Source organism: Manacus candei, unplaced genomic scaffold, assembly GCF_025592945.1.
Source record: "Manacus candei isolate 608988 ecotype Guabito, Panama unplaced genomic scaffold, ASM2559294v1 h1tg000083l, whole genome shotgun sequence".
Lineage (NCBI taxonomy): Eukaryota > Metazoa > Chordata > Aves > Passeriformes > Pipridae > Manacus > Manacus candei.
Genome location: NW_026138131.1, coordinates 3,218,172 through 3,232,626, shown reverse-complemented (window position 1 = coordinate 3,232,626; position 14,455 = coordinate 3,218,172).

The window sequence follows — 14,455 nt, the reverse complement described above, 5'->3', positions numbered from 1 at the left end:
ATAGCATGGCAAATATGAAGAGAAATGGGAAAGATAATGAGAAGCACCACCAAAATGACAGATCAAAAGCCTCAGGTACTCCACCATGCCAGAGGCCAACTCATTCTGAGTCACTTCCACAAGACCAGTTCCACTTATCTTTTCCAAATAGCGTCTTTAACTTTCAGGAAAGGTTTAGCTGTGGGGACTGAAAAATAGCACAGGCCACAGGGCAAAGAATGGTGCATGAATGTTTATAAGAGCACCTATTTAAAAGTAAAAGCTCACTTTCATTGTATGTGCAGGTTCATTTCTCATATTCTCATATTCTATGAAGAATAGATCATTAAGAGCAGAGTCGCCAGTTATGAAAATATTTGACTGCAACTAAAAAGATGCTAAACTGAATGAGATGTGATGGGAAACACATCTCTTGGCATGGATTCCCCCACTGCTTCATTTGGACTGAAGAAAGCAAATATCAGCTTCAATTCAGCTATTTTGCTCCAGCAAAAACTGCTGTGGCCTTATTCATTCTGTTCAATTTGCCTTCTTTTCATGTCTCACATACAGCTCCTCCTCCATGAATAGAGAGAAGAGCCAGATGCCCTCTGTCAATTGAATGATACCATGGTATTTTTACCAAATATAAGTTCCAATATGCTGTTCCAGACCATTCTGATGCAGAAATAGCTCTAAACATAATCCAGTTCTCTCAGCTCCCCTTCCAAAGTCTCCCAATTAGTCCCATAATCAGCCAGTAAAACAAATATGAAACATTACTGTATCTGAACTCATGCTAACAGATTACATTCTGAAGGCCTGCTGCAGCCCTGGGTAATTTTTCAGAGGTGGCACTTCCAAATCGAACCTTGATCATGTGTCTTGGATATGCAACACCTTCTGGGTGAATGAGACTAGGAATATTTTATTAATGGCAATTAAACAGCAAGAGTAGAAAAGTCGTAAAATGTTCCAAAAACGAAATATTTAGTAAGAGTAAATAAAAAGAAAAAAAACTAAAATAAAAAAATGAACACAATCTCACTTGATGAGGTGATACTGCTTTAATCAGCAAATTGCAATCTTGTTTCAGACTGAATATTGTTGCCACAAAGAGTGTTAGAACAAACTAAAGGATCTAACACTTATTTAAAATACTGCAAGTATTTTAAAACACCAGCAGGTTTATTGTAATATAATAGAGTAGTAGAGCAATTACACTCTGAGATTAATATTTATAGAACATAATCAGGTTTTGCTTATTTAAAATTTTATTCAATAATTTTTGTGCCTTAAAAGCATCTTCAAAGTCGAAATAAGGTTTGAAATAAGTCTTTAAGGAAAGGTTTCAAAACCCTGGCAGGAGCCTGGAACAATGTTCACTGCTCCTGGGAGACCACATGTGGTGTGGTCCCAGCAAGTCTTGCACTTCAGGAGTGAGGATATCCCTTTCTGATTTGAAGGAATAACCACGGGAGAGATTAGGGGATGGATTATAAAATGGCATGAACTAGGTGCTGTGAAAGGGATTTGCAACATTGCCTGGGACAATGGCCATTCTGTGGCAGGAAACAGAAAAATCCAAGAGGTCAGATGCAGAAACTCACCAGGAGAGGGGAGAAAAGGGTATTTTTCTGATCTAAAAGACTGTGATAGTGACATACCAACAGCCTCTGTGAAGACAAAGCCTTAGATAATTAACTGGCCAGTGACACAAAGACACAGTGACACAGGTCTCCAGGTTTCTTTCCTCCTGGCTGGTACCTCTCTCAAGCAGGAGCTATTGGTCACCATGAGTATATTCTGCACATTCTGCACAAAGCCCAGCTGTGACCAGCCTGGGTAAAGGTCTCTGTGGGCTATTGCAACACAAATTGTGTGCAATAATTACTATTATTTCTGGAATATAGTTAAAAAGTAGCACTGGAACACTTAAACTACTTACTTTCAATATGTGAAAGGTATATCCCACCATGTCCTTATCTGAGTCAGAGCAAGAACTGCCCAGATTAAAGAGAGGTGGAGCTACCCGGTAACAAAACCCTTACACCCACAGCACAGGGGATGTCTGCTTTCCATCAGCAGGAATTGACAGTATTTTAAGGTGTTAATTGTTAGTACTGCCAATTCTGAACTCAACATCTTCTGCTGTAACAAGCCCTGCTTCAAATTCCAAAATGCACGTACACTTTATAACAGGGTGTGGGAGGGTTGTTAATTGCTTAACTGCACCCTTTGGAAAACTATTTCTTACAGCTGAGTGCATATAAAATCCTGATCATTTTAATTTTTGTCTTGTAATTCTCACTTCTTTCTACAGTATAGTAAATTCCCAAAGTGCTTTATAAACTTTGCATCTAATGCAACCGATGAAGACATGATTTTGCTTTACAAGCACGGTGGGGAGTCCTTCAGCTTCCCTGTCTTCGAGGTACATCCTGTTTATAGCCAGGACAAAATATCATCTGGTTCTGGAGTGCTCAGCATCCAGTTTCTCTGATTCTACTAGAGATTCTCAGATCTCACTGCTGGGACATCTCAGTCTCACTCAGAACCCAAATGCTGCTTGTCACTGCCCAGTGAAATCTGGGTTCAGTCCAACACCCCCCTCAGACTGGCCTGGTGAAAACCCCCCTCCTCTTGTCTCTGGATAAGGTATAATGAGAGGTTACAGCAGACACATAGATTAAGAAAGCAGAACTCTTGAGATCAAATGAATTAAATCAATTGCTGATACAGCTTCTGGCTTCAGCAAACTTGTGTTTTCACATCTCACCGAACACACAGTTGCCAGCTCTCCCTTTTTTGTCTTCAAATTGTGAGAAGGTGACATTTCTTGTTTGTGCTATCTGGTCAGCTTCCTGGCAATGACTGTCAGCAGTGGACTTCTCTTGATGTCTTGTGATGAATGGGGACAACTTGCAAAGTAACAGTGCAATTCAGAGCAAAAAATCTTATGAATTTCATTTTAGAAAGTACTGAATAGAAAATAGCATCCACCACATAATTCCCCTGTACAGTCTCTGTTAACTGCTCAGAGGGGCTCAGTACTTTGGAAATCATTGAAATAAAAGGGCATTTCCCTCTTGTGACTTGATCCAGAAAAGTCCAGGCTAATTGGGTCTGCTGATAGAACTGAAAACAGTTTTGCCCTCTGCTTTTTTTGAAACAGCAGCCAGACAAGTCAGCCCGGCTTTGTTTTTGACATGAGTAGAAGCTACAACCTAGCCACTTCTATTGTTTGTTTTTTTAATTTCCCTCCATCAAACAGTACTTTATTTCCTTCGACCTTCATATCTTGCCTAGAAATCCAGTGTTTCACAAATGTATCTTTTTCATATCTTTTGCAAAGATATTTTATTAAAAATATTAGCTTGACTCAGGTGAACAATGCCGAAGTGTACTTCCAAGTGTAGGTCTGAATTGAAAATCAGGGATTTCCTTTGATATTCACAGTGCCTTTGGTCCTTGTAAATATTCCTATAAGGTTTTATTTCTCTACAAAGGCAACCAATATGTTTGCACATTCATGTGAAGGCACTGGCACTTTTATAAACACCAACAAAATCGATGTCTAACTACTGAACAAAGTAAATGGCAGGGAACTTAAGTGGCTATTCCAGCATTGAAAACAATAAAGTACAAATGGATGACAACAAAGCTATTAACACATGCAGGAGAATAAGAATGTGACTTGTCTGCACCTCTGCCAATATTAATCCATGTTTCATATGGGTTCTTGTTTTGGTTATTTAAATAACAGCTGTATTTCTCCATCTTTAATGGCTAAATTGAAAAGAGAAGATTCCCATTCTCATACCTCAAATGGATGAAACTAGAGAAGAACAGAGAAAAGGGGCTGAACTGTGCCAGATTACTGATTCCGCACCAGAGCTCAACATTTCATAGAATCACAGATCATCTCAAGTTGGAAGGGACCCATGAGGAACATCAAGTCAATTTTCCTGCTCCTTGCAGAACTGCTTAAAACTAAACCATATGATTAAAAGCACTGTCCAGATGCTCCTTGTGCTCTGACAGCCTCTGTGCCATGACCAGTTCCCTGGGGAGCCTGTTCCAGTGACCAACCACCCTCTCAGTGAACAACCTTCTCCTAATGTCCAAGCTGAAGTTCCCCCAATGCATATTTAGTTCTGTATATCTCTTAGTTTTCTGTTTAACGTTTAGATTTAATTCCTTCTTCTTTCGGATTCCTTTTTTAATTTTCCCTGTCTGAAATAATCAGTCATGCTTTGCATGCGAACCTGGAGGCTGCGTCAGCCGGAGCATATTCGTTTAGCAGTTCGACTGGAAAAGTGCATTCTTGAACGTAGACTCATGCCAGAATGTCAGTTCCTGGTGCCCTGTGGAAGGCAGGGAAAACACTTCATGGTTTGTGACTTGCATCTTGAAGAGAGAACACCCGCAGTGCCCAACACTTCTGCGCTCACAAGAAAGGCACACCAGGCTGCAGACCCGGGAAGGGCATAAACTTCTGCTCTTCACTTGAGGTGCATGAAGCAGGCGAGAAAAACAAAGCAGCACATGAAAGTGCTGCTGCAGCCTGCTCATAATGTCTGTCCCCTCTTCCTTCCCCCATTCCCATAGCTCAGTGACGAGCCAGCTGCTCCAACAGTGCGGACGAGGAGACTGATTTGTGACATTCTTTTCCTGTGCGTTGAATGCTTTGCACACAGTCTTTTTGACAGGTAGAAACTCCCGTGCACTCCAAAGCTTTCTTTTCTCCTTGTTTTTTTTTTTCCCAGGAATTCATGATTTTAACAGGAGAGTATTGACTGTTGCAACCATGAGAAAGGTTACATGGTGTCGGTCTCAGATATGATGTAGAAGGAGCTTGCACATTAAAGACTGGAGGCAAATTAAAGCACGCTGTCAATCTAAACTCACTGTTGCCAGGCATTTATAGCCCGTGTCTAAATTATATTAATTTTTGACTGTCCATACTGTCAGCCTGACAGATGACTTATTCATCTAATTGTTGTCTTTTCTTCTCATTAAAAGATACTTTCAAAAGCATCTTAAAGCAAACACACGAGTTGCACAAGAAGAAAGCGGTATTTTTCTAGCAACCTTTGCTCTGCACTTTTCTGATAGGTTTTTTCACCACATTCCACATCAATAACGCTGCAGCAAACAAAAGGCCATGTAGGCATTTAATCTGTGAGTGCTGAGGGCACACAGCTACCGGCCCAACACTCTGCAAACATTCTCCATCATGTACTTCCACTCCAGGGAGTTGCCATTGGAGACTCCTCAAAGTCTAAGGTAGATTCATTTTAAAATAGAGCACTTTTTGACACTAAATAAAACAAACTCCTAGCTTTATTGAATTATATGGAGTTCCAGAGAAAGAAGAAAAATCATGCCTTTAAACCATATTCTTGTCTTATCTGAAAACAGCTACCAGGAGCAGACTAAAACTTCCAAGTGATGGCATGTAAAATCACCCTTTGCCCAATTTACAGTTTGTACATATCTACAAAAATATAAATATCATCTTTCATACTGCACCCAACAGAGCCCTTTAACACATGTCAGCAGGAGAGAAGGAGCAACAAGAGACAGTATGAAGAAAGGGAGTGGGGCTATGGAATGAAAAGAGTAAGGGACAAACTCCATATCCACTCTCATCCAAGGAGAATGGAGAGTAAATAATACAAATAATACAAATTATTTTCTCCAGTGCTGTCTTCCAGACACAGCTGAAGGTGCTTTGTTTGACCTTGTCCTATGCTTTGAGATTGTTCACTTCGTTAGACCAACACACAAATCCAGAAAGCAATTCTTTTTGGGGAATGTGCTTCAAATAGTAAAATGTAGTAAAATATTATTGACTATAGTTTGTATCCCATTATATACACATTGCTAAAGTGCAATTAATCATATGCAAACATTATAAACATTATAGTTTTCAACATTTAAAATCTATATAAATGCTTTTCAAGGTAATTAATACCAGGAAAGTGTTCCCTCAGTAAAGGAAAGAAAACACCTAGGGAGTAGTATGGTAATCTTATATTTTCTCAAAGGCAAAACTGTAAAGATTTTAGTGATGACACTCTCTCTATAATAAATGTGGGCTGCCTGAGTTGAACACAGGAGAAAATAAATATATAGCATGACCTTCTACTTAAAAGTTAGATTGTTGCCCTCAGAAAAATAAGAGATTTTTCTCCCTTTTTTGCTTCTTCTGGTACTTTCTGACTCCTGAATGCCAGGAAGTAGAAAAAACAATTAATAGTAAAAATTACTGTCATTGCATAGCAAATAATATAATATATAATGCCTCTGACACTAAATCTTAGATAAAAATCCAGTCCACAAGAGGAACCTATTGGAAATGTTACTGTGCAACCGCAAAAAAGAGACACACAACCCTTGGTTTTACTTCTGAGTCCCAGGGGCAGAAATAAAAATAGATACTCCAAGGGGAGCAGGGACAAGACAGCTTGGAGGGCAAGGAACTGGACAGCCTTCACCTCTTCCCTCCCTCAATGCCACAATCATGCTGTTATCCTAAGGATATTGCCACTGGAAGGTCCTTGGCATAGCACAGTTTGAAAAAAACACTGTGGTTTACCAGAGGGAAAAGAAACTGAGAGTAATGAAGTGAAAGGATAGCCCTTTCTCCCCTTGTATATATATCCTTATACTTTATCTGCAGTATTTCTAGGACACCCAAGAACTTAGTCTTTGCATGCTCCTTGAAAAAGGAAGTGTACATAAACATATGGCAAACATGCTCCCAGAAAGAAAGATATCTGCTAATAAATGAGCTCTGAATTAGGTGACAAACCCACTGCAGGGGGAAGCACTGGAAAGATCAAGGTGTAACCCCACTGCTGTTGGTGATTGATGGAGCTGCAATTGCTACTGTAAGTGCAGCAGTGCAGATCTGGCTCTGCTTCTCGGGTGGGCTTGGCAGCCCCAACTGTGCCCAGAGCTGCTGCCACCAAGGTTCAGGCAGCAGCTGGGAGAGTTAATTTGGGACTGGCTTGAGCATCCTTCCAGCCCTGACTTCAGTGTACTGTTTAGGCACTATTACAAAGCCATAAAAGCATTATATACAAAATAATGATTCATGTACAGCAGAGAGATGGATGTTCCTTGTTTACTTTTTCACATAAACCAGCCCTAGGACAGTGTCAGGAAAATAGAAAACAGACAGACTTGCACGTGAGGCATAATCAGCTGATGGAGTTCCTCTCTAGCACACATTACTACGTCCAGCAAAACAAAATAATTCCACAAAAGGGTAGAGATTTGTATAACCTGAGAGAAAAGAGTAAAAGAGACAAATCACACAGAAACATTGAAAAACACTAATGCAAAGCAAACAGAAAAAGCTCTTTTAACTGTTAGGATTCAGGAAGCCTACAGACAACATATTTTGTTGTTGTTTTCTGCACCATTTTTTAAATTGTTTGGCGTGGGCTGGTCTCAGAAACTGCCAGTGTGCTGGAATAGATGAGTTTCCACCAAGGGACTTGATGCGGGAAGTGCTAATGATGCTGGGAATGATCACCACAGTTGCTCAGCAAGCATTCCCGACGCAGAGCGAGTCTACAGATGCTGGTGAACGCAGTTCTCCTGTTGTGCTGGGATGTTGAGCAGTGATACACTCAACAGCTCACTCTTTTACTGTATTGCTTTTATAGTCTTTAAAGGCCTGAATATGACTTTCCATCTTTCCGGCAGTGCTTTTTCTTTATTGCTTGCATGAGTTGTTCCATTTCATTATCCAGCAGCATAGTATATCTTCCTTGTTTTGACAGTGACTGTTCTGTTACAATTACCTGCTGTCGTTGCGGTTCAGGCGAAGGTGCTGCCAGCTGGACAGAGCTGTAAAGCAACATGAGTGAATTTCCCAGTGTTAAAGCTTTTTTGAAAATCCAGGAAGCAATTAGCAATTTCTATATTTGGAAGACTTCTTGCATTGCAACGAGACACTGCCAGCCGGAGGTTGGGGGGCAGACACAGCCTTGATGCCTCCCAAACTTCAGAGATGGTTGACTTTCACCACATTTAAAAACCCTTCATCTCATCTGGAAAATTTACAACACATAGGAACATGGGATACTTCTGTCACAAAATTACTGCGCCAAACCTTTCAAAAATGGTGTTACAGATCAGTCTTAAAAGGGGAAACAACAAGTTCATGATGGGTAGCAGAACTGGCAGGTGTGTGTTCATCTGATGGGCTGAATAGGAATTGCTAGGGAACAGAAACTAGGGCTTATCAGTGGAAAAGGTAAAGGAAACATGGAAAGGAAAGGGAGAAGATGTGGGAGACAGCAGTGTGGGCTCATACAGGCCATGTGCTCCTTTTCCAATGGACAAGGAAATTCCTCATGCCCCTGTGCACTCTGCTGGAAGGACGCTCTAAGACCAGAGGTGACCAGCAGACCTGGACTCCTGGCAGAAAGACTTAGGACATACAGGACACCAATCGCCTCTTTAAAGGTTTGTTCAGACTTTGCAATTATGAAAGAAAAAATTAACATGGCCTCATTCTAAGAAAGGAACAAACACAGCACAATATTTCAAAGCTACTTTTCAAAAAGAAGATCAGAAAAAGTTTGGAAGCCACAACAATCCCAAGGCATTCTACCATTAAACCAGACTTTGCAACAAAACATGAAGCTTCAGCAACAGACCAGAAGGCTGGAGCCATACATGAGAAGCCACACTCCTACATGTGGGAGAATAATCTTCATAAAAGGAGAAATTTCAAGTATAACATGATAACTGAATCTAATAAAAATCTAGCACATTTAGCTCAGCACTTTTTGCCAAATTAACCTTAGTTATAGAAATTATTTTTTTTTTTGCTTTAATGTCTTTTTACATTTTTGTGACTAGCTTCTATTCAGCTAATAAGTATTGAAATAATCATTACTATTTGAAAAATGAAAATTAGCCTAACTTGTAGTTCACTCTAAAAGTTTGTTAATCATAACTGCAATATCCTTTCCCTTTTGCAGAATATACAGTAAAAATTAGGAAATCTTTTCCTTTTCCAAGACAGCTTTGGTTTCATGGAAACCTAGAGAGATTGCTGTAATTTTCCAGATATTACAGTCCCCAAACATTTTACTCTTGAACACGATTATTAGATCCACCAGTTTTGTCTTTCATCTGTGTGTTCCTAACAGATGAGCTGGTTTTGTGCCCCCTCATAAGCTTACAAATTAAACTCCTACATGCTCTCCTGCTTCTTAATTTGGTGCTTTGGGACAGCAGTGCTGTTGGCTCACTTAAGAACAAAACCATTATTCAGATGAGTTACAACAACTCATCTTTAAGCAGCAAAGTGCAACTTACAAAATAAAATGGATTACACTCAATATTTAGCTTAAACATTCAGCACCGCACAATACAAGCTCAAGTACATTCAGTTTAGTGATACATGGAAGAAATTCTTTCCAGAAAAGAAAATTGAAATTTCCATCAGAAGATTTGTGTTAAGGAAAATTATTTTGATGGGTCTTTTACGGTCAGATTCATCACTGCTTGCCCCTTGCAGCACTAACAAGTGTATATGGGCAACTATTCTCAGAAGCAGAATATATCGCTTCATACAGCATAAATAATTGCTTAGGCAGCAAAAATAAATAGTGAACTGTTTGTTCCCTAGACTTTAAACTGGACTATTGCTTTTTTTAAACCTAGAGAGACCTCTCAATGAGTGTGTGATTTAGTAATGTGGTGTAAGAATAAGGTGGCAAGTTAATCCATAACTCCTAAAGGCAATTAGGGTACCTAAAAGTGCCAATTACCAGGATGCTTCTAGTGATGCTCCAGTGGTGCTCACTAAATAGAAAATTCAGGGATAGCAGGAGCCATGTCTTTAAAAGTTCCTGTATACTACAGGCCCAAAGCTACCAGCCATTTTAGGGAAAAATACAGCGGTATTGGTGTCCTTAGTTAGATGGCAATGAGAGCGTGCAGGGTCAGGTTGAACCTTGCTCTTTCCCTAACCCTGCACACTTGTTGAGTGCAGTCAATAGCTGTTCTATAATCTTTAGCTCCATTTTCTAACACTTGCATGACAAAAGCAATAAGAGACAAGCAATAACTATTGCCACGGCAGCAGCAGCTGTGCTTCCAGAAGGATTTGTGTGCCACGGGGAGGGAAGCTATGCTGGAAAAGGTTTGGTCCTTCAGCTTCTTCCCAGAGCTAAAACGTGGCATTTAACAACCTGACATGGATCTACAAACTCAGAGATAGGAGTAAACTTGATCTCCTGGTGGTAAAGATCAGAGGTTAAGCTAAGGAGCCATACAGCCAGGGCAGCCAGGATGTGAAAGAGATGTTACCTGAATAAAGCCTCCATTTCTTTAAACAAGATTTTTTTTCCTTTCGGGAGAAACCTGAGATCCACAAACCTGAGTCCCCAAGCTCAGGTCCTGCCTCAGACTCATCAGAGAAATTTCCCCTTTCCAGCAGACCAACAAACCTCTCCTGTGTCCTGGCAGGATGACATCTGGGCAACTCCTGATGCACAAAGGTCAGAACAACACCAGGCTGCTGAAAGAAGTACAGTAATGAAAAAACAAAAACACCTCAAGAAAACCAACCAGCCTGGCATTTGTTGCACACTCCAGAGGTAAATAGTGGAACTTCAGTTACAGAACTGCTCTTGTTAAAATCTTTCTCTTTCCGTTTCAAATGATTCTTAGTTGGAATGCAGGGAACTACATGGAGATTTTATAAACCAAACAGCACTGCATTTATGAGGGCTTATGATGCAGCAATGCCATTTTAATAATAATAATAATCACGATTATCATTTTAGTTTTGTTAAAATTATCTATTAATATGATTTGCAACTTAGTAACTAAGTCTCTTGTCTAGATTGAAATTTAATTTTTCAAAAGAAATTACCAACTGTTTTAGAATTTGAATCAGTTGCTATTGAAATATTCACAGTGCTTTAAGCACATTATTTTTCACAGGATTTAGTTTCATATGAGTATGTATCCCAGGGAAACAATGCCTTTTGTCTCTTTGGACTGGTAGGTGATGAGTATGGCTCCCAACCAGCATCCCCATCCAGGTGAAACTAGGTAATCAAATCACTGTATCACAAGGGGTCTGGGTATCTCTGGTGGGTGACCATGGTGTCCTCCTACAGTACTTCCACCCCTTGCCTCTGTGAATGACATATTTAAGAATTATCATTAAAATCCACATTCATCCATCAACCTTCACTTACATCAACAAAACTAACCAAAACACAAGAAAAAAATTCCCCACACAAGAAATCAAAATAACATCATCATGATACCAAACAAAAACAGACAATTTAAACATCTCCACCTTGTCCCTTCACCACAACTACAACAAAAATTCGCCACAATCATTCCATTCTATAACATTGTTCAGTCCATGTTTTGCCCAATAACTCTCCCAATCACTACCCGTATCTCAAATTCCTCAGGATCCTAGGTTTTGGCACCAAAAAGGCTGTGGTGGGTTGACCTTGGCTGGATGCCAGGCACTGACCAAAGCCACTCCATCACTCCCCTCTGCAACTGGACAGGGGAGAGAAAATATAGTGAAAGGTGCATGGTTTGAGATAAGGACTTGGATAGATCCCTCACCAAATGCCATCACAGGAAAAAACAACTCAAGGTGGGGATATTAATTGAATTTATTACCAACAAAATCAGAGCAGGATGAGAAGTAAAACCAAATCCTTAAAACACCTTCCACCCCTCCCTCCTTGCCAGCTCTACCTCCTCCCCACTCAGCAGCACAGGGAGCAGGGGAATGGAGGTTATGGTCAGTTCATCACATGTTGTTCCTGCTGCTGCTCAGGGAAAGGAGTCCTTCCCCTGCTCCAGCGTTGGGGTTGCTCCCACGAGAGACAGTATTCCACAAACTTCTCCAGCGTAAATCCATCCCATGGGCAACAGTTCTCCACGACCTGCTGCAATGTGGGTCATGATTCCACGGAGTGTAGTGCTCCAGGCACAGGCTGCTCCAGTGTGGGTCCCCCACAGGGCCACAAGTCCTACCAGGAAACCTGCTCCAGTGTGGCCTCCTCTCTCCACGGGCTGCAGGTCCTTGCCAGGACCCTGCTCCAGCACACATTTCCATGAGGTCACAGCTCTCTTTCAGGTATCCACCTGCTCTGCTGTGGGTCTCCCCCACAGGTTGCAGGTGGATCTCTGCATTTCCATGGACCTCCACGGGCTGCCTCACATGGTCTTCACCACAGGCTGCAGAGGAACCTCGGCTCCAGTGCCTGGAGCACCTTCTCCCCTTCTCCTCCACCGTGGTGTCTGCAGAGTTGTTCCTCTCACACGTTCTCACTCTACTCTCCTCTGGCCCCAGTTACCTCTGTACAATAACTTTCTTTTTTCCTTCTTAAGGAAGAGTAAACACTCCTAGACTGGATGAAATCAGGCGTGTGGGTTTGGGTTTTTTTCTCACTCTGCTATTTTTCCTTAGGGAATAATATTTTCCCCATTGTTTCATCTCCCATGTAATTTTCCTTTACTGCCCTCTTCTGATTTAAAGCTTGGATATTACATAGGTTAGTAGTAAATAGATAACCTGCAAGTTGTCCAATATTGTAAATATTTTCTAAATATTACTGGCACTTTCCTTACTCTGTCCATTAGCAATATTCATCATTACATCTTCAGTGATAGCATACACATAAAACACCACCAAGGCTTCTAGACAAAAGAATCCCTAGGTATAGTGGATAAATCAGAAAAATTTAGACAATATAAACAGGAACTTCCATACTTTCTACAAACTTCCATTACTGCCAGCAATACATTTTGAGGTGATGTCATAACATATATATCACAAATACCCAGATAAGCAAGGCTTGTAGCAATCTTCCTCCCAAACAGTCAGACAGCATACATATATGAATATCTTTTTGACAGTATTTGGGCTGGAGAAGAAAACAGCATTTTTTCCAGGCTCATCAAAAAGCAATTGACTTTTAAGCACAGGGTTTCATACATGGTGGTTTATTTAGGGGACTTTATTGGTTTCAGCATTTTGCCATTACACATTGACACAAACAACTTATTCTATGTATATTTCAATTTTTTTCTTTGCTTCTTATGAAATTAAATAGCCTGATATGAAATTTGAAATTACATGCTTTTATCTCTGTGTAAACAGCATTTCCCAATAAAGTAACCTGTAATACAGTAATGGAAGGAAATTATTTTAGAAATGGCAATTCTCAGTTAAATTTGTCTGCCTTCTTTATAGATTGAGTCACCAAATCTTTATAGACAAATGTTAGTTTTACTACTTTTTGCTTTTGCAAGTACTCTGTACACTTCTAGGAGCCTAAAACTAGGGTGTCTTTATCAATCATTAGACTCCAAAATCTCAATGAAACTCATTAACTGTGTCTCAGTTCAGAACTCCTGCTGCTGTTCATTCACAAGCTAAGGAGAAACACAATCTTAATTTGCAAGATACATTTGCCAAGCTGGTATCTCACAAAGCAACCAATCTGACACAAAAATTACAGGCAGGCTGTCTGGAGCCCTCAGTCCCCAGTTTTAGAGTCTTGTTCCAGTGTGGAGCTGCAGACTCCTAACAGCAATTTTGGCCAGGGGTTTCTTGAATGCAAGACAGCAAGTCGGTTCAGATCACAAGAGCAAGGCTGAGCAATTCCTAACCCACCCAGAAACAGGGGACTCAGGACCTGAGTCTTGTAAATCCTCATCAAAGCAGCTGGATTTCTAGGAGAGGATCATCTGAAGTCAGCCCAGACAGACAAATGGGAGATCCTCTCCCAGTCTGCCAGACAGTGGTTTAAGAGGCTGCTTTAGCCTTGATGAACCAGATCTAATCAGACCGGGTGAAAGTCACCTTCTAATCAGTCATAAAAAAGACTTCGTGGCAGCATCTTAGAAACTCTCCTGGGAGAGGAGAAGACAGGTAAAGGTAGAGCTAAGGGAGGCTGAACAGCACAAGCACCGTGGCCTTGAAGAGGCTGAAAGGTCTTTACCACATCCTCACACCAAGTGACTGCCTAATCACTGTGGTCTCTGACCTCATGCTCGTGGCATTTGGCTCTGGCACTGCCGGCCAGCTGCACTGAGCCACAGCAACCATCGAAGCTGAACCATAGGAGAGATGTAATTGCACACACCCTGCTGCCACCCTGACAAAACTCCTACACTGTAGGCTGGAGTGTTTCCAGGGCCCCAGGCAGTGTCTCACTGACAATACTTCTTATGTTTAGAAACCACTCTCCTTTAATAGCCAAGTTAAGATTCTGTATATTACTCTCACAGCTTTCACTCTCGGACTTTTTAATGGCTCGGCTATTAAAACCTACAGACTTTAATACAACAAAGGTATAGCTTAAAAAAGAATCCCCAAAGCCCTACTATTGGTAGGTGGCAATGGCTGAGTTAAAAGGGGTGGTATTTCTCAGAAAGGATCGCTCAAAGGGAAATT